Below are 13112 nucleotides of genomic sequence, written 5' to 3'. Positions count from 1 at the left end.
CCAGCTCACTTTGCTGTACAGCAGAAACTAACTCAACATTATAAATCAACTACTCCAATAAATTTTTTTCAAATGATAAAGTCTTAGCACCGACAGTGATTTTAGAAATAGTTCTTGTATTAAGTCATCTTGTCATTTCTTCTAAAGCTATGCTTATGAATTTATTTCATGCTCCACCCTTTTGAGCCAATTTATGCCCTAAAAGACTAACCAAAATTAGAAAAACTTATAAGGAGTTTATTAACCATTAAGAGCACTAAATTAAAATTATCTGATACGTAACAAAACAGTGAATTTATTAAGCACTTGAGAATATATGAAAAGTGAAAGTGAAAGTCACTCAATTATGTTGACTCTTTGGGACCCCATGGACTGTAGCCTTCCAGGCTCCTCTGTCCATGGGATTCTTCAGGCCAGAATGCTGGAGTGGGTAGCCATTCCCTTCTTCAATGGATCTTCCCAGCTCAAGGACTAAACCCAGTTCTTCCACAATGCAGGCGGATTCTTTACTATCTGAGCCACTGGGGAAGCAATTCCGGCATTGCTTTAATAACATAGAAAACATAGAACACTATTGGTTATTGTCTGTGCTAATTGTGTCAACTTCCTTCACTATTATATGCTAAATTCATGAGAGTTTTTCCTTATTCTTCATGAAGTATATCACCCTCTCACCTAAGTATACATCTTTATGTTTAAAATTCCATTGTTTATAGGTTGAATAGTATACCATATCCAGCTTCCGAAACATATATATATATATATATATATATATATATAACCATTTCTATAGGAATACTAATTTTTCTCCAAGTTATTTTAGTTGCAGGAGGAGTAAAGTGGCTCTTTGGTATATTCCCCACAAAGTTTAAATATGCACTTTTTACTATTAAGTTTATAAACTGAATATTTGATGCCTCACATGCATTTTTCATTTTGAACAAATTAAGCAAAAAACTAAAGTCCATATTGGAATAGAATTATCATACTAAATTTTATCTTAGTTTTAGTGACATATGAATAAGTCCGTTAACATGTATGACCTTCCTGGAGATAACTGCAAAGAGAAGCAGGCTGCTAATTAACTATTTTCAAATTGATGTATCACCTCCATGTGGCTTTCTATGAAAGTTTACAATAAAGGTGAAAGTTAATGGCAGTCTAACCAGGCATGAATAGTGACATAGATCAAGAATGCCATTTACATTCATAAACCAAAACAGCATCAAAGGGTTCTTTGAAAAGCAAAAACTTTAGGTTTGGAGGCCTCAGAAAATCCATTTGACAATGTGTTTTACTGACCCCTGAGGAAAAGGATCAAAAAACAGTAGAGATACAGGAAATTACCATTTACTTTATAAATATTACCTCCTAGGTTTTAGAGGGAAGGGCAAATGAACATCACAACAGTCCTTTACTCTAGAAGTGAGAGTAAGAATAGTAATCAAGATAGCTAAGAAAACTAGTAAAGTTAAAATTACCTTCACTCTAAATGGGAATTTAGAATTTACCTGTTGAGGAGGTTATATATGACATGAGTCCATAGGTCTTTTGGAAATGAGAAGTCAAATAGAAATATAAGAAATCATTTATAATGAGACATATACACACAATAGTATCTCAATTCCAAAGTTGTGAATACAAAAACAAACATTTAAAAATATTAATACTAATTTTTTGCTATTTTCAGTGTATTAATGGATGGCAAAATAATTACAGAAGAATAGGTGATAAGATTAAAAGTATGAGAATGAAATAAAAAATGGGAAAATATTAAAAGAGAGGATCAAAGAAAAGGGGGAGCTGCCTACATACTGTGTTGTGTGCCACTTCAATTGTGTCTGACTCTTTATGACCCTATGAATTGTAGCCCACCAGACTCTTTCATCCATGGGATTTCCCAGGCAAGAATACTGGAGTGGGTTGCCATTTCCAGGAAAGGGAAAGAAATGAGAATGGGAAGGATAATTACAGAAGGTAAATGAAAATTTGGTTACTATGAACCATTAGTACTGTAATCACATTTGTTAGCTCTCCTCTATTTTCTTGAATTACTGATTACTCTGTATTAACAGTTATCATTACCCTTTGAAAATTTAATTAACTCAACAACACAGCTCTACAACTGTTCTTTATCTTTAAACACATTTTCAGGTCCCACATTGAATAACAATGCTAGAAAACTGACCCTAGTTTCTAGTTTTAAGGCTATTATATTTTCAAAACTTTTACATTTAATGTTAAATAGTGGTTATAGCTCTAGAAAATATTTATTCATGGCAAAATTTCATAAAACTTAAAGGACTACATAATTTTTTGTAGGCACTTTTTGAACTTTTATAATTTCTGCACTTTTTGAACTTTTATAAATTCTGATAGTAAAAAACATTTTCATAAAAAGATATATGACAGCTAATAAAAAGCATATGGAAAAATATCATTTCCAACTCAGTTAAATAAAATAACTTTAATTCCCCTGGGCTTTTCAATTAGGATCATAATAATGCCTAATTATTATTGAGTTATTATTTATGTAGCATACACAGTTACAAGTGCTTTACATATAATCAGTTCAGTTCAGTTCAGTCACTCAGTCGTGTCTGAGTCTTTGCGACCCCATGAATCACAGCACGCCACGCCTCCCTGTCCATCAACAACATCCGGAGTTCACTCAAACTCATGTCCATCGAGTCAGTGACACCATCCAGCCATCTCATCCACTGTCATCCCCTTCTCCTCCTGCCCCCAATCCCTCCCAGCATCAGAGTCTTTTTCAATGAGTCAACTCTTCGCATGAGGTGGCCAAAGTATTGGAGCCTCAGCCTCAGCATCAGTCCTTCCAATGAACACCCAGGACTGATCTCCTTCAGGATGGACTGGTTGGATCCCCTTGCAGTCCAAGGGATTCTCAAGAGTCTTCTCCAACACCACAGTTCAAAAGCATCAATTCTTCGGCACTCAGCTTTCTTCACAGTCCAACTCTCACATCCATACATGACCACTGGAAAAACCATAGCCTTCATGTTATAAACCAATACAAGTTTAGGAGGTAGGTATCATTTTTGCTTTCATTGTGTAGGGCAGTACACTAAAATATTAGGAGATTTAAAGACTAAGTAAGCCAAGGATACAGAGTGAGTAAGAAGCAGTCCTAAATTGAATAACTTCTGGACCCCTTGTCCTTAGTCACAGAAAATCATTATTTTAAAACTTGTCAACATATTTAAACAATAAGCAGTCTGGTCTTTATTCTGTCTGACTACGTGATAGTTATTACACCTCAAATTATTCTATACCAGTCTGTGAGTCAACACATTTATTTGTAAAATGCCTAGATATTGAAAACAGTTCTTCATAAGGATATAGGGGTAAAGGGAAGCACAAAACAAATAAGACACTTATTATACACACATTATCCATGTGTGATATTAATATTTGCCCATAAAATTCAAATCAGGTCAGTTCAGTTGCTCAGTAGTGTCCAACTCTTTGCAACCCCACGGACTGCAGCATGCCAGGCCTCTCTGTCCATCACCAACTCCTGGAGTTTACCCAAACTTATGTCCAGTGAATCGGTGCTGCCATCCAATAAATTCACCCTCTGTTGTCCCCTTCTTCTCCCACCTTTAATCTTTTCCAGCATCAGGGTCTTTTCAAATGACTCAGTTGCTCCCATTAGGTAGAACAAGTATTGGAGTTTCAGCTTCAACATCAGTCCTTCCACTGAACACCCAGGACTAATCTCCTTTAGGATGGACCGGTTGGATCCCCTTGCAGTCCAAGGGACTCTCAAGAGTCTTCTCCAACACCACAGTCCAAAAGCATCAATTCTTCAGCCCTCAGCTTTCTTTTGGTCTTGCTTCCCTGGTGGCTCAGATGGTAAAGCGTCTGCCTGCAATGCGGGAGACCTGGGTTCGATCCCTGGGTCAGGAAGATCCCCTGGAGAAGGCAATGGCAATCCACTCTAGTACTCTTGCCTGGAAAATCCCATGGATGGAGGAGCCTGATAGGCTACTAGCAACGGGGTTGCAAAGAGTCGGACACGACTGAGCAACTTCACTTTCTTTTCACTTTCAGCTTTCTTTATAGTCCAACTCTCTCATCCATACATGACTACTGGAAAAACCACAACCTTGACTAGTTGGAGATTTGTTGAAAAAGTAATGTCTCTGCTTTTTAATATGCTGTCTAGGTTGGTCATAGCTTTTCTTCCAAGGAGTAAGCATCTTTTAATTTCATATCAGCAGTCAGTATCTGCAATGCTTTTGGAGCCCCAAAAATAAAGTATTCCACTCTTTTCCCATATATTTACCATGAAGTGATGGGACTGGATGCCATGATCTTAGTTTTCTGAATGTTGAGGTTTAAGCCAAACTTTTCACTCTCCTCTTTCACTTTCATCAAGAGGCTCTTTAGTTCTTCTTCACTTTCTGCCATAAGGGTGGTGTCATCTGCAGATCTGAGGCTGCTGGCAACTTGATTCCAGCTTGTGCTTCCTTCAGCCCAGAGTTTCTTATGATGTACTCTGCATATAAGTTAATTAAACAGGGTGACAATATACAGCCCTGACTCACTCCTTCCCCAATTTGGAACCAGTCTGTCATTCCATGTCCAGTTGTAACAGTTGCTTCCTGACCTACATACAGATTTCTCAAGAGGCACGTCAGGTGTTCAGGTATTCTCATCTCTTGAAGAATTTTCCACAATTTGTTGTGATCCACACAGTCAAAGGCTTTGGCATAGTCAATAAAGCAGAAATAGATGTTTTTCTTGAACTCTCTTGCTTCTTCAAGGCTCCAGCAGATGTTGGCAATTTGATCTCTGGTTCCCCTGCCTTTTCTAAAACCAGCTTGAATATATGGAAGTTCATGGTTCATGTATTGTTGAAGCCAGGATTGGAGAATTTTGAGCATTACTTTTCTAGCATGTGAGATGAGTGCAATGCTTTGGTAGTTTGAGCATTCTTTGCATTGCCTTTCTTTGAGATTGGAATGAACTGACCTTTTGATTCCTGTGGCCACTGCTGAGTTTTCCAAATTTGCTGGCATATTGAGTGCAGCACTTTCACAGCATCATCTTTCAGGATTTGAAATAACTCAACTGGAATTCCATCACCTTAGTAGCTTTGTTTGGTAGTGATGCTTCCTAAGGCCCACTTGACTTCACATTCCAGGATGTCTGGCTCTAGGTGAGTGATCACACCATTGTAATCATCTGGGTTATGAAGATCTTTTTTGTCTAGTTCTTCTGTGTATTCTTGCCACCTCTTCTTAATATCTTCTGCTTCTGTAGGTCCATAACATTTCTGTCCTTTATTGAGGTCATCTTTGCATGAAATGTTCCTTTGGTATCTCTTATTTTCTTGAGGAGATCTCTAGTCTTTCCCATTCTATTTTTTTCCTCTATTTCTTTGCACTGACCATTGAGGAAGGCTTTCGTATCTCTCCTTGCTATTCTTTGGAACTCTGCATTCAAATGGGTATATTTTCCCTTTTCTCCTTTGCTTTTTGCTTCTCTTCTTTTCACAGCTATTTGTAAGGCCTCCTCAGACAGCCATTTCGCTTATTTGCATTTCTTTTCCTTGGGGATGGTCTTAATCATTGTCTCCCATACAATGTCTCGAACCTCTGTCTTTAGTTCATCAGGCACTCTGTCTATCAGATCTAGTCCCTTAAATCTATTTCCCACTTCCCCTGTGTAATCGTTAGGGATTTGATTTAGGTCATATCTGAATGGTCTAGTTGTTTCCCCTATTTCCTTCAATTTAAGTCTGAATTTGTGAATAAGGAGTTCATGATCTAAGCCAGAGTCAGCTCCCAGTCTTGTTTTTGCTGACTGTATAGAGCTTCTCCATTTTGGCTGGAAAGAATATAATCAATTTGATTTTGATGTTGACCATTTGGTGATATCCATGTGTAGAGTCTTGTGTTCTTAGAAGAGCGTGGTTCCTATGATCAGTGGGTTCTCTTTGCAAAATTCTGTAAGCCTTTGCCCTGCTTCATTCTGTACTCTGAGGCCAAACTTGCCTATTACTCCAGGTGCTTTTTGACTTCCTACTTTTGCATTCCAGTCCCCTATAATGAAAAGGACATCTTTCGGGGGTGTTAATTCTAGAAGGTCTTGTAGGTCTTCATAGAACCATTCAACTTCAGCTTCTTCAGCATTATTGGTCAAGACTTAGACTTGGATTACCATGATATTGAATCGTTTGCCTTGGAAACAAACAGAAATCATTCTGGCGTTTTTGAGATTGCATCAAAGTACTGCATTTCAGACTCTTTTGTTGACTCCACTTCTTCTAAGGGATTCTTGCCCACAGTAGTAGATATGATGGTCATTTGAGTTAAATTCACCCATTCCAGTCCATTTTAGTCAGCTGATTCCTAAAATGTCAACGTTCACTCTTGCCATCTCCTGTTTGACCACTTCCAATTTGCCTTGATTCCTGGACCTAACATTCCGGGTTCCTATGCAATATTGCTCTTTACAGCATCAGACCTTGCTTCCATCACCAGTCACATCCACAACTGGGTGTTGTTTTTGCTTTGGCTCCATCTCTTCATTCTTTCTGGAGTTATTTCTCCACTGATCTCCAGTAACATGTTGCGTGGCACTGGAGTGGATGAATGGTGGCTGCCCGGCGCTAGAGCAGTGAGCAGCAAGTGGCCAAAAGGAGGTACCCCACGTCCAAGGTCAGGAGCGGGGGCCGTGAGGAGATACCCCACATTCAAGGTCAGAGAAACGTCAGTAAAATGGTAGGTGCTGAGAAAGGGCAGGCAGACAGAAACCACAATCACAGAAAACTAATGAATCTAATCACATGGACCACTGCCTTGTCCCACTCAATGAAACTATAAGCAATGCTGTGTATGCCACCCAAGACAGACGGGTCATGGTGGAGAATTCTGACAAAATGTGGTCCACTGGAGAAAGGAATGGCAAACCACTTCAGTATTCTTGCCTTGAGAACCCCATGAATAGTATGAAAAGGCAAAAAGATAGGACACTGAAAGTTGAACTCTTAGGTTGATAAGTGCCCAACATGCTACAGGAGATCAATGGAGAAATAACTCCAGAAAGAAAATTCAAATAGATGGGTTAATTTCAATACATGATAGAAGAACACTTATCCATCTCTCTGAGACCTTTATTGCATAATTAGATCCTCAACTAGAATTGTTTAATATCACAAAGGACACTAATGTAAAATCAGAAAATCTGAGCTTTCTTTCCAGTTCTGCCAGTGTGATGGTAGACTTGCTGGATATATAAAGCCCTATCATTCTGATTGCTCATCTCTGATTTGGGGATGACCTAGTAAAGTAGTATTCATCTGCACTACATCTGTGTTCCTGTGATTATCAACATTAAGTATGGTCCCTTGAAAGACAAGAGTAGTTTCTTTAGTTAAAAATAAAATTTAAAAATAGTCAAACCCTAAACTAAATCTTAGGATACGTGCTAAAGCAAGGGTTGATTTCAGAACAAGATTAACTTGCTTTTATTTCTATCCAAATGGCACTGAATATAATTCCATGGTCTGTCTCAGCTGAGTCTAATCCATATAAATACCCTTAATGAAAGAAGCACCTTTATGAATGAGGATGTTAGCAATCCATTTTGGTTTCTCGTCAGTGATGGAGAAAGATATATAATCACATAAGTGACTTGAGCAAGTTTTAGATTTGGAGGGATAAGTTAACAGATATTAAGATAGATGTTCATCGTTGCCTTTGTGATAACAGATAACAGCTGTCATCACTGTCTATAGTAGATGTAGCTAATTTAATGCCTGTTCATACTCAGTTTTGGAGAGGGCAATAGCACCCCACTCCAGCACTCTTGCCTGGAGGATCCCATGGATGGGGGAGCCTGGTGGGCTTCAGTCCATGGGATTGAGAAGAGTCGGACACGACTGAGTGACTTCCCTTTCACTTTTCACTTTCCTGCATTGGAGAAGGAAATGGCAACCCACTCCAGTGTTCTTGCCTGGAGAATCCAAGACACGACTGAAGCGACTTAGCATACTCAGTTTTCTATTCTCTACTGCAGAACCAGGCTTAGTTCAGTTCTGTCGCTCAGTCATGTCTGACTCCTTGCGACCCCATGGACTGCAGCACACCAGGCTTCCTTGTCTATCACCAACTTCCAGTGCGTGTTCAAACTTACGTCCATCGAGCCCGTGATGCCATCCAACCACCCCATCCTCTGTCATCCCCTTCTCCTCCTGCCTTCAATCTTTCCTAGCATCAGGGTCTTTTCCAAAGAGTCAGTTTTTCACATCAGGTGGCCAAAGTATTGGAGCTTCAGCTTCAGCATCCGTCCTTCCAATGAATATTCAGGACTGATTTCCTTTAGAATTGGCTGGTTTGATCTCCTTGCAGTCCAGGGACGCTCAAGAGTCCTCTCCAACACCACAGTTCAAAAGCCTCTATTCTTTGGTGCTCATCTTTCTTTAAAGTCCAACTCTCACATCCATATATGACTACTGGAAAAACCACAGCTTTGACTAGACGGACCTTTGTCGGCAAAGTAATGTCTCTACTTTTTAATATGGTGTCTATGTTAGTCAAGCTTTTCTTCCAAGGAGTAAGCGTCTTTTAATTTCATGGCTGCAGTCACCATATGCAGTGATTTTGAAAGTTAAAAGTTAAGTTGCTCAGTCGTGTCTGACTCTTTGCGACCCCATGGACCATAGCCCACCAGGCTCCTCCGTCCATGGGATTCTCCAGGCAAGAATACTGGAGTGGGTTGCCATTTCCTTCTCCAGGGGATCTCCCTGACCTAGGGATTAAACCCAGTCTCCCTCATTGCAGGCAGACACTTTAATCTCTGAGCCCCCCAAAATAAACATGCTGTTTCCATTGTTTCCGCATCTATTTGTCATGAAATGATGGGACCCGAGGCCATGATTTTAGTTACTTGAATCTTGAGTTTTAAGTCAGTTTTTTCACTCTCTTCTTTCACTTTCATCAGGAGGTTCTTCAGTTCCTCTTTGCTTTCTGCCATAGGGTAGTGTCATCTGCATATCTGAAGTTATTGATACTTCTCCTGGCAATCTTAATTCCAGCTTGTGCTTCATTCAGCCCAGCATTTCACATGATATACTCTTCATATAAGTTAAATAAGTAGGGTGACAGTATACAGCCTTGACATATCCCTTTCCCAATTTGAAACCAGTATGTTGTTCCATGTCTGGTTCTAACTGTTGCTTCTTGATCTGCATACAGATTCCTCAGGAGGCAGGTAAGGTGTCTGGTATCTCTATGCATATCTATTGCAATTAGTGTCAATGCATATCTATTGCCAATAGATACGCCAATAATGTCAATAGTCAGTGCATATCTATTGGCATTAATGATGGCTTATTTTCATGAGTCAGAATTTTCATATAACTTCACTTCAACAAATATTTCCCTATGTTTTAATAGTATATAAAAATTTGCCTCAAACTTTAGTGCTTTTAAAAATAATTTTAAAGCTCACTCACTTGACCTGTGTGTTTAAAGTTAAGAACTTCTTACAGATTTCATTATTGGGCTTTTGTTTACAGAAGATTGGAGAAATTTTCATGCTTGGTGAACTTCATTTCAAATGCATTTAATTATAAGGAAATGAATTTTAGTTCATCCCAATGAGAAGTATGCTTGGGAAACCAGGGAAACTGATAAGAAGAGGAGGAGGTAGCATACAAACTGTGTCACATAGTAGCATCTTGGGAAATCAAGATGTGACAAAATTAGCAATTGCTCAGAGTCTGTGTGAGCACCATGGGTTTGTAACCCTTGATTTGAGATGCTGCTTCCAAAATAAATTTGGGTAAACAGGATTTCCATAAGGCCTTCTAAAATCAAAGAGGAAGGATAGAAATTATAAGCATATTTTATCCCCCTCCATTCCTTCCTATAACAATCTAGAGAATCTCCCTCTGAAAAGCTCTATCAATTAGAAATTTCTATATTTTGGCAACTTGTTGGATTTTACAGTATTGGTTGGCTGGGATAGAAGGCCAGGAGTGTCCCGAACTAACTAAAATGATGTATAAGATGGAATACTAAATTACAGATATAAAGAAAGTAACATGGAGACATATAAAACAGAGAAAAATTAATTTTTGCTAGGGTGATCAGAAGAATTTTTATGAAGCAGATATTTGAGCAAAGTTTGGAAGGGTTGGTAGAAAATACTTCAGGTTGTGATGACTGTGAATCAATTCTGTATGAAGTAAGTAAAGATCTAGCACAGAATATTGATAAATCAAGTTGACCTAATAGCTTAAAATTTTTGTCTCATCCTTTCACTATATCATTTATTTAGTTATATTTCAGATTCCATAATCAGGAGATGGTATCTATGACCTTGCATCTTATTTTTGAGTTTGACCATATGTCTAGCTTTGGCTGACTGTAAGCAAATGTCACATAAAAAGAGCTTGAGAAAGTAAGTGTCTGTTTCTGGAGCAAGCAAGACAAATGTTGTTTGCCAATGTCTATTCAATTAATTTCATTTCACATTTTTCTGTGCATTCTTGTGTCTGGTTGGTTTGAACTTTCAGTAAGCCTGAGGTATATGCAAAAATATTACTTAATTCAAAGCTTGGCACCTACTTAGGCTAAGAAACTATTCTGGGTACTGTGGACACATCAATAAGCAAAGCAAAGTCCCTATCTCTATTTATTTTATGATTATGATAAGCTTGTGTCAAGGTGGTTATTATCTTGTTAAGGAAATAAAAGTCATCAGAAACAATCAAACACAGAAATGAATGTAAAGGATCCAGGGAGCCTATGTTCTCTTGTCATAATCAGTCTTATCTTTTAATTTATAAATTTAATTTTATAGACAGAGCTGTTGTTGTTTAGTCACTAAGTCATGTCCAACTCTTCTGCGACCCTATGGACTTTAGTCTGCCATGCTCCTCTGTTCATGGGATTTCCCAGGCAAGAATGCTTAAATTTGGTTGCCATTTCCTTCTCCAGGGGATCTTCCTGACCCAGTGATTGAACCTGCCTCTCCTGTATTGGCAGGAGGATTCTTTATCACTGAATCACCAAGGAAATCCACAGAGAATACTGTTGCTCAAACTTTAACATTAATGAAAATTAGTAGATGTTGGATGCTGTACCAGATTCCAAATTTCTAAAAAGCTCCCAGGTGATGGTCATGCCTGATATGGATCAACTTACTAGGCTTTTTCAAGTTTTTGTTTAAAGATAACAGAAAATACATCATTGCAAAATTAAATTCAGGGAACAGATCGTATTCTTTACATTTCTTCACAGACAGCTAGAGGTTTTCAAACTTATTTTCAAGAGTCTAAGAGCTACTAAACTGTGTCTCACTGTTGATCATCTCTTAAAAAAAAAAAAAAAAAAACAACTATTACCTGGAAGATCAGGTAAAACTATTACCTTATAATCAAATATTGTCAGGTGTCATTAATACCCATGTTTCCTATAACTTCTTAATTTATATCTAAAGTCTAGACTTTTCCAGTACTCTTCATGCCTCAGCTTTTGTCCCTGTCAATCTATTCTCATAGGAAAAGACTTGGAGTACCCTGCTAAAAACTTTCAAAATTCCTCCCATTTCACTTGCTATTACCTACATACCATTGCATCATCTTGTCTTCTTCATTCTTTTTACTCGATTTGCTCACTGTACAGTATTATCTCTCTGTTACAACTCAAGCAAAGACTGACTACTTTAGTCCTCTCAACTACTCTTTCTTCTTCCCCATATAGTTCTCTCCTTAACCTTTGGATCCTGGCTCAGGTTGACCAACCCATATAAAGGCACAACTATCCTTTCCTAAAATTCCTTATCCCTCATCACTGCTTTATTTTTTTTCAAGTGGTCATCACCTTATATTACACTACATTTTGAGTTTAATGTTTAATATCAGTTAGCTCAATACAAAGTAAACCCTATAAAGCCAGGATTTTAGTATGTTTTTGTTCACTATATTTTCCCCCTAGAATCCCACCTAATGTAGAAGTTTTTAAAAAATACTACTATTTTTAAAGCATGTACATTATAAATAAATATATAAATTAATACTATCTAAAACCAACAACAATAAAAATTATTTAACATAAAGAATTGGTCTCTAATTCTATTGTATATATTTATATTTTTGGCATTGCCTTCATGGTCTTTAGTATTTTTGTATCTTTGTGCATTAGCAAATAGGCATCCTTAGGAAAGGATTCTAGTAATTCTATGGCCCTATCTCTGACCTGCTACCAACAGGGGCATTAAAGAATTCAACTCTTGTCAAAATCTTTTTATTTAATTGGTTATCAAATAACTTTGAAGAGAGTGAATTTTTTAACATTTAAATTTTTTTCAGATCATTTTTTTTTCCTCTTGTTTTAAAAAAGTCTACCTTTTGTGGTGTTAATATTAATCACCTTGGGTTTGCTGACAGTAGACTAACTGGTTCCTTTGGAGTATATATCCTGTTATTCTACTTGTACTTTTCCACTGCTTTGGGATTTCACTTTTCTTTTTCTTCCATGTGTTTGTGTGTATGTTCCTTTAAAAGAAGAAAAACTTGTTTTCAGTCATTGGGGTGAGCCAAAGTGGGCCAAATCAGCTTCTGGTGACTTCTCCTAGCCTGAGACTAGGCTAACTTGTTAAATTTTCATGTAGGTGAAAATATCTTGTCTTCGGGGCTTCCCAGGTGGCTCAATGGTAAAGAATCTGCCTGTGAAGCAGGAGACACAAGTTCAATTCTTGGGTAGGGAAGATCCCCTGGAGAAGAAAATGGCAATCCACTCCAGTATTCTTGCCTCAAAAATTCTATGGACAGAGGAGCCCGGCTGACTACAGTCCATAGGGTTGCAAAAGAGTTGGACATGACTTAGTGACTAAACCACCACCACTACACCATCCCTGCTTTTATTTATTTCCACCACCAAGTGTGTGTGTGTGTGTGTGTGTGTGTGTGTGTGTATGTGGAAGGGTATGTGCAGAGACATGTGGGAGTAGAGAAGCAGGCAGGAATTAACTGGAGAAGAAATGTTTTGGGCACAAATTTTATTCCCAGAACAAACATTATTAGTAAACTGTTTCTCCTTAAGTCAGCAAAGAATTTCTAATGTAGTTTC

The 13112-nt window shown here is 38.0% G+C and overlaps 1 long non-coding RNA gene across 1 annotated transcript in view; it reads right to left on the bottom strand.

Moving 5' to 3' along the window:
- Positions 1-275: 275 nt before the first annotated feature.
- Positions 276-13112, bottom strand: part of LOC129622399 (uncharacterized) — a 137441-nt gene continuing 124604 nt past the window's right edge. The window contains exon 4 of the long non-coding RNA XR_008699960.1: positions 276-544. This is a non-coding gene — a long non-coding RNA (uncharacterized LOC129622399). The remainder of the gene's footprint in view (positions 545-13112) is intronic.

This window comes from Bubalus kerabau, chromosome 11 (genome assembly GCF_029407905.1).
Source record: "Bubalus kerabau isolate K-KA32 ecotype Philippines breed swamp buffalo chromosome 11, PCC_UOA_SB_1v2, whole genome shotgun sequence".
Classification (NCBI taxonomy): Eukaryota; Metazoa; Chordata; class Mammalia; order Artiodactyla; family Bovidae; genus Bubalus; species Bubalus kerabau.
This window is presented reverse-complemented; position numbering and strand designations above follow the sequence as displayed.